A 7,677-nucleotide genomic window follows, 5' to 3' on the forward strand; every position below is an offset into this window, starting at 1 on the left:
GAGAATCACAATCTCCGTATTTTTCAACGTATTTCAATAAAAGAAATTTCTAAAAAAAAAAAAATTGAAAAATTTGGGATTGGGGTGGGAAGTTAAAGTTTTGAAATGCTGATTCTTTTTCCAGATTCGGAATCTCCGCAGTCGAAAAGACGGATTTCTGTAGACCCGCCCCCAACCCAAATAACTAAAAGGGGGTGCGGCCCATGTCCTTTACCTCCGCCCATCCATGTTGCGATATTCCCACCATCGTCTCATAATTTCATATTTCACACACGACAGACATGACAAACCACTTCAAAGATTACGATATAAATATTTACATGATTTCTCAGTCGTTCATTGAATTAAACATTAACGAACAGCGTTGTCTGCCCCGGTAGCACAATCGGTTAGCGCGCCGTACTTATAGACAGTACCTTCCTTGTGTTAATTCACAGGTCTGAAGTAATGCGGAGGTTGTGAGTTCGAGCCTCACCCGGGGCAGTGGTTTTTTTTTTTTGTAATCGTAATTATCACAAAACAAGTTGGCAGAATCGTTACCGCGCCGGACAAAATGCTTAGTGGCATTTCTTTCGTCTTTAAGTTCTGAGTTCAAATTGCGCCGAGGTCTATTTTACCTTTCACCCTTTCGGGGTCAACAAAATACGTACCAGTTGAAAAAAAAACAACAAAAAAAAAAACGGTGATTTTCAACTCACAACCCGGGATGTCGGATATATTCTTTACTACTCAAGGCCCGAAATTTTTGAGGTGGGGGCAAGTCGATTAGATCGACCTCCAGTACACAGCTGATACTTAATTTGTCAACCCCCGAAAGGATGAAAGGCCAAGTCAAACTCGGCAGAATTTGAACTCAGAACGTAAAGCCAGACAAAATACCGCTAAGCATTTCACCTGGTGTACTAACGTTTCTTATTTCTTTATTGCCCGCAAGGGGGCTAAACACAGAGGGGACAAACAAGGACAGTCAAAGGGATTAAGTCGATTACATCGACCCCAGTGCGTAAGTGGTACTTAATTTATCGACCCCGAAAGGATGAAAGGCAAAGTTGACCTCGGCGGAATTTGAACTCAGAACGTAACGGCAGACGAAATACTGCTAAGCATTTCGCCCGGCGTGCTAACGTTTCTGCCGGCTTGCCGCCTTTTTTTTTTTTTTACAGGGTTGGCCAAAAATCGCCAGACAGTAAATCAACATTCCATAAATACTTAATATTTAATTTTAATGCTGTGAGTTAAAATCAACGTTTTTCTTTGTTTTTTATTCTTCAACATTTGTTTATTTATTAGCGAAATCACATATAAAATAATTTTTTGTTTTAATCTTGGAATTAAATGGGTTTTTATTTACTGCCAGGAGACTTTTGGCCAACCTTGAATATTCTAGGCAGAAGGCCCGAAACTTTTGAAGAGGGGGCCAGTCGGTTAGATCGACCTCAGTGCGCAACTGGTACTTAATTTATCGACCCTAAAAGGATGAAAGCAAAGTCGACCTCGGCGGAATTTGAACCCAGAGCGTAAAGACGGACAAAATGCCGCTAAGCATTCTGTCCGGCGTATTTACGATCCTGTCAGCTTGCTGTCTTCATTGAACTAAATATTGACAGTTGCTGATGTCTGCCCCGGTAGCACAATCGGTTAGCGCGCCGTACTTATAGACAGTACCTTCCTTGTGTTAACTCACAAGTCGGGAGATATGCGGAGGTTGTGAGTTCGAGTCTCACCCGGGGCAGCGTTATCTCATTTACGCTTTTTAAAAAAAATTGCAATTACCGTGAGACTTACTCTTTTACTTGTTTCAGTTATTTGACTGCGGCCATGCTGTAGCACTGCCTTTAGTCGGGCAAATCGACTCAAGGACTTATTCTTTGGAAGCCTAGTACTTATTCTATCGGTCTGTTTTGCCGAACCGCTAATGTTACGGGGACACAAACACACCCGCATCGGTTGTCAAGCGATGTTGGTGGGGGGACAAACACAGACACAAACATATACACAAATACATTTATATATATATATATATATATACATATATATATACACGACGGGCTTCTTTCAGTTTCCGTCTACCAAATCTACTACCAAGGCTTTGGTTGGCCCGAGGCTATAGTAGAAGACACTTGCCCAAGGTGCCACGCAGTGGGATTGAACCCGGAACCATGTGGTTGGTAAGCAAGCTACTTACCACAAAGCCACTCCTACGCCTTGTGTGTATATTTATCTATCTATTTAATTTTGAAAAATTGAAATTAAATTTTTCTTTCTTTTGAGAATCACAATCTCCGTATTTTTCAACGTATTTCAATAAAAGAAATTTCTAAAAAAAAAAAAATTGAAAAATTTGGGATTGGGGTGGGAAGTTAAAGTTTTGAAATGCTGATTCTTTTTCCAGATTCGGAATCTCCGCAGTCGAAAAGACGGATTTCTGTAGACCCGCCCCACCCCAAATAACTGAAAGGGGGTGCGGCCCATGTCCTTTACCTCCGCCCATCCATGTTGCGATATTCCCACCATCGTCTCATAATTTCATATTTCACACACGACAGACATGACAAACCACTTCAAAGATTACGATATAAATATTTACATGATTTCTCAGTCGTTCATTGAATTAAATATTAACAAACAGCGTTGTCTGCCCCGGTAGCACAATCGGTTAGCGCGCCGTACTTATAGACAGTACCTTCCTTGTGTTAATTCACAGGTCTGAAGAAATGCGGAGGTTGTGAGTTCGAGCCTCACCCGGGGCAGTGTTTTTTTTTGTTTTTGTAATCGTAATTATCATAAAACAAGTTGGCAGAATCGTTACCGCGCCGGACAAAATGCTTAGCGGCATTTCTTTCGTCTTTAAGTTCTGAGTTCAAATTCCGCCGAGGTCTATTTTACCTTTCACTCTTTCGGGGTCAATAAAATACGTACCAGTTGAAAAAAAAAACAAAAAAAAAACGGTGATTTTTAACTCACAACCCGGGATGTCGGATATATTCTTTACTACTCTAGGCACAAGGCCCGAAATTTTTGAGGTGGGGGCAAGTCGATTAGATCGACCTCCAGTACACAGCTGATACTTAATTTGTCAACCCCCGAAAGGATGAAAGGCCAAGTCAAACTCGGCAGAATTTGAACTCAGAACGTAAAGCCAGACAAAATACCGCTAAGCATTTCACCTGGTGTACTAACGTTTCTTATTTCTTTATTGCCCGCAAGGGGGCTAAACACAGAGGGGACAAACAAGGACAGTCAAAGGGATTAAGTCGATTACATCGACCCCAGTGCGTAAGTGGTACTTAATTTATCGACCCCGAAAGGATGAAAGGCAAAGTTGACCTCGGCGGAATTTGAACTCAGAACGTAACGGCAGACGAAATACTGCTAAGCATTTCGCCCGGCGTGCTAACGTTTCTGCCGGCTTGCCGCCTTTTTTTTTTTTTTTTACAGGGTTGGCCAAAAATCGCCCGACAGTAAATCAACATTCCATAAATACTTAATATTTAATTTTAATGCTGTGAGTTAAAATCAACGTTTTTCTTTGTTTTTTATTCTTCAACATTTGTTTATTTATTAGCGAAATCACATATAAAATAATTTTTTGTTTTAATCTTGGAATTAAATGGGTTTTTATTTACTGCCAGGAGACTTTTGGCCAACCTTGAATATTCTAGGCAGAAGGCCCGAAACTTTTGAAGAGGGGGCCAGTCGGTTAGATCGACCTCAGTGCGCAACTGGTACTTAATTTATCGACCCTAAAAGGATGAAAGCAAAGTCGACCTCGGCGGAATTTGAACCCAGAGCGTAAAGACGGACAAAATGCCGCTAAGCATTCTGTCCGGCGTATTTTCGATCCTGTCAGCTTGCTGTCTTCATTGAACTAAATATTGACAGTTGCTGATGTCTGCCCCGGTAGCACAATCGGTTAGCGCGCCGTACTTATAGACAGTACCTTCCTTGTGTTAACTCACAAGTCGGGAAATATGCGGAGGTTGTGAGTTCGAGCCTCACCCGGGGTAGCGTTATCTCATTTACGATTTTTAAAAAAAATTGCAATACCGTAAGACTTACTCTTTTACTTGTTTCAGTCATTTGACTGCGGCCATGCTGTAGCACTGCCTTTAGTCGAGCAAATCGACTCCAGGACTTATTCTTTATAAGCCTAGTACTTATTCTATCGGTCTGTTTTGCCGAACCGCTAATGTTACGGGGACACAAACACACCAGCATCGGTTGTCAAGCGATGTTGTGGGGGGGGGGGCAAACACAGACACAAACATATACACAAATACATATATATATATATATATATATATATATATATACATATATACGACGGGTTTCTTTCAGTTTCCGTCTACCAAATCCACTACCAAGGCTTTGGTTGGCCCGAGGCTATAGTAGATGACACTTGCCCAAGGTGCCACGCAGTGGGATTGAACCCGGAACCATGTGGTTGGTAAGCAAGCTACTTACCACAAAGCCACTCCTACGCCTTGTGTGTATATTTATCTATCTATTTAATTTTGAAAAATTGAAATTAAATTTTTCTTTCTTTTGAGAATCACAATCTCCGTATTTTTCAACGTATTTCAATAAAAGAAATTTCTAAAAAAAAAAAAATTGAAAAATTTGGGATTGGGGTGGGAAGTTAAAGTTTTGAAATGCTGATTCTTTTTCCAGATTCGGAATCTCCGCAGTCGAAAAGACGGATTTCTGTAGACCCGCCCCCACCACAAATAACTGAAAGGGGGTGCGGCTCATGTCCTTTACCTCCGCCCATCCATGTTGCGATATTCCCACCATCGTCTCATAATTTCATATTTCACACACGACAGACATGACAAACCACTTCAAAGATTACGATATAAATATTTACATGATTTCTCAGTCGTTCATTGAATTAAATATTAACGAACAGCGTTGTCTGCCCCGGTAGCACAATCGGTTAGCGCGCCGTACTTATAGACATTACCTTCCTTGTGTTAATTCACAGGGCTGAAGAAATGCGGAGGTTGTGAGTTCGAGCCTCACCCGGGGCAGTGTTTTTTTTTTTTTGTAATCGTAATTATCATAAAACAAGTTGGCAGAATCGTTACCGCGCCGGACAAAATGCTTAGCGGCATTTCTTTCGTCTTTAAGTTCTGAGTTCAAATTCCGCCGAGGTCTATTTTACCTTTCACCCTTTCGGGGTCAATAAAATACGTACCAGTTGAAAAAAAAACAAAAAAAAAACGGTAATTTTTAACTCACAACCCGGGATGTCGGATATATTCTTTACTACTCTAGGCACAAGGCCCGAAATTTTTGAGGTGGGGGCAAGTCGATTAGATCGACCTCCAGTACACAGCTGATACTTAATTTGTCAACCCCCGAAAGGATGAAAGGCCAAGTCAAACTCGGCAGAATTTGAACTCAGAACGTAAAGCCAGACAAAATACCGCTAAGCATTTCACCTGGTGTACTAACGTTTCTTATTTCTTTATTGCCCGCAAGGGGGCTAAACACAGAGGGGACAAACAAGGACAGTCAAAGGGATTAAGTCGATTACATCGACCCCAGTGCGTAAGTGGTACTTAATTTATCGACCCCGAAAGGATGAAAGCAAAGTCGACCTCGGCGGAATTTGAACCCAGAGCGTAAAGACGGACAAAATGCCGCTAAGCATTCTGTCCGGCGTATTTACGATCCTGTCAGCTTGCTGTCTTCATTGAACTAAATATTGACAGTTGCTGATGTCTGCCCTGATAGCACAATCGGTTAGCGCGCCGTACTTATAGACAGTACCTTCCTTGTGTTAACTCACAAGTCGGGAGATATGCGGAGGTTGTGTGTTCGAGCCTCAGCCGGGGCAGTGTTATCTCTTTTACGATTTTTAAAAAAAATTGCAATTACCGTAAGACTTACTCTTTTACTTGTTTCAGTCATTTGACTGCGGCCATGCTGTAGCACTGCCTTTAGTCGAGCAAATCGACTCCAGGACTTATTCTTTATAAGCCTAGTACTTATTCTATCCATTTTTATGAAATTTATGAGGAAGCAAAATTAGTGGTGATAGTGATGAGGTGGGGTCGGGGAGCATGAATAGACGATCCAGTCATTGATTCACCACATTTACTAAATAAAGCAAAACCCAGTTGTCTCCCTTACAAGCGAACACACGCACACACACACACATACGCGCACGCCCACGCCCACGCATTCTCTGTCTGTCTGTCTGGCTTTCGCTCTCGCTTCCACATTTCTGGACTGAAGAGATCTCATGACATTATCAGTAAAAGTAGACAATAATATTTACATATATCTATAGATAAATTAGTTAGTCATTCATTGACTTAAATTTTTATTCTGGCTGCCGCCTGCCCCGGTGGCACAATCGGTTAGCGCACCGTACTTATAGACAGTACCTTCCTTGTGTTAACAAGTCGGGAGATATGCGGAGGTTGTGAGTTCGAGCCTCACCCAGGGCAGAGCTTTTTTTTAAAATCCGGTTTTTATTAAGCAAATGTTTTTATGTTGGTTATTATACCAGACTCGGAGGTTGTATTCCTCCTGTAGTTTGCATTTTATTATTCGTGTTTTAAAAATTTTTTGTTAATTTATTAGAAATGGTGATGTATTCAAAAGTGAAGATTGCGTGTACGAATCTCCTTAGGTCAATAAATATTCTTTACAAGATTTTGTAGAGAATCTTTAAAAAGATGAGGAATTGTAGAAAAATCAATTGGCTGAAAATATATAACATTAAAGGCTCGTAGCTTCTTTATTAATAATTTCTAGAAAAAATGAAAGCGATTTTCATTGGCATGCAAAATTACATCAGAACTATATTTTTTGAAAATAATCTTGTTAAAATTTGAAAAACTGCAAGTGGTTGGAAGAAATTGAACAAGATCCACGTTAGGCTATATTTGATTCCTTTTTGAGAAAAATATATTATAAAATTACACGCACTGTTGCCTAAATGGAATGATGATGGCTAAAAAGTTTTTAATCATAATTCTGCTGGATCAAGCAGGATTAAGACTAAACAGCAACAAAATGCCATGTTTCAATATCTTTTTTAAACGGTACTCATCGGTCCATTCAAGAGCCAAAATTACTACTGCATCTTAAACATTAACAAAGCAAAACAAATAAAGGTAATTTTTCAGATTAACACCCGCACGATCTTCATTAGGGTGTTAGGATCAGGGTTAGGGTTAGTGTTTAGGGTTAAGGTTAGTGTTTAGGGTTAAGGTTAGGGTTACAGAATTCCCTAACCCAAGCCCTAAAACCCTAACCGTAACCTTAACTCTAACCCTAACCCTAAAACCCTAACTCTGACCCTAACACCCTAATGAAGATCATGCGGGTGTTAATCTGAAGAATTACCCAAATAAACAGGGTTTATGTATTTAACTATGTGTAAGTCGTGTTGCAAACTGTCGAAGTATTTCATTATTTCCATACCAAAATAGTTTTTTTCTTTTTTTTTCCCAGAGATACGTTCATCTCTCTGGTACGACGTGAAAGAGCGAAGGTCGTCAGGCAATGCTTATTGTTAATTATTCTTATATTTGAGTTAAGAAAAACAAAAAAGAAAGGGGACTCTATGCGGTCGCTCGACCAATTTGAAAGCTACCACCAGATCTCCCTCTAAGCACACCTTTTTATTTTAAAGAACAACAACGTAACAACACATGGTTA

The 7,677-nt window shown here is 40.3% G+C and overlaps 6 non-coding genes across 6 annotated transcripts; all 6 read left to right on the forward strand.

Moving 5' to 3' along the window:
- The first annotated feature begins 370 nt into the window (after nt 1-370).
- Trnai-uau (transfer RNA isoleucine (anticodon UAU)) lies at nt 371-483 on the forward strand. The gene is made up of 2 exons: nt 371-408; nt 448-483. It is a non-coding gene; the product is annotated as a tRNA-Ile (tRNA).
- Nucleotides 484-1,619: 1,136 nt separating this feature from the next.
- Trnai-uau (transfer RNA isoleucine (anticodon UAU)) lies at nt 1,620-1,732 on the forward strand. Its single transcript has 2 exons — nt 1,620-1,657; nt 1,697-1,732. It is a non-coding gene; the product is annotated as a tRNA-Ile (tRNA).
- A 905-nt stretch (nt 1,733-2,637) lies between these two features.
- Trnai-uau (transfer RNA isoleucine (anticodon UAU)) lies at nt 2,638-2,750 on the forward strand. The gene is made up of 2 exons: nt 2,638-2,675; nt 2,715-2,750. It is a non-coding gene; the product is annotated as a tRNA-Ile (tRNA).
- Nucleotides 2,751-3,894: 1,144 nt separating this feature from the next.
- Nucleotides 3,895-4,007, forward strand: Trnai-uau (transfer RNA isoleucine (anticodon UAU)). The gene is made up of 2 exons: nt 3,895-3,932; nt 3,972-4,007. It is a non-coding gene; the product is annotated as a tRNA-Ile (tRNA).
- Nucleotides 4,008-4,917: 910 nt separating this feature from the next.
- Nucleotides 4,918-5,030, forward strand: Trnai-uau (transfer RNA isoleucine (anticodon UAU)). Its single transcript has 2 exons — nt 4,918-4,955; nt 4,995-5,030. It is a non-coding gene; the product is annotated as a tRNA-Ile (tRNA).
- Nucleotides 5,031-6,349: 1,319 nt separating this feature from the next.
- On the forward strand, nt 6,350-6,458 carry Trnai-uau (transfer RNA isoleucine (anticodon UAU)). Its single transcript has 2 exons — nt 6,350-6,387; nt 6,423-6,458. It is a non-coding gene; the product is annotated as a tRNA-Ile (tRNA).
- Nucleotides 6,459-7,677: the final 1,219 nt, after the last annotated feature.

This window comes from Octopus bimaculoides, chromosome 9, assembly GCF_046866305.1.
Source record: "Octopus bimaculoides isolate indiv1 chromosome 9, ASM4686630v1, whole genome shotgun sequence".
In the NCBI taxonomy this organism is placed as follows: Eukaryota; Metazoa; Mollusca; class Cephalopoda; order Octopoda; family Octopodidae; genus Octopus; species Octopus bimaculoides.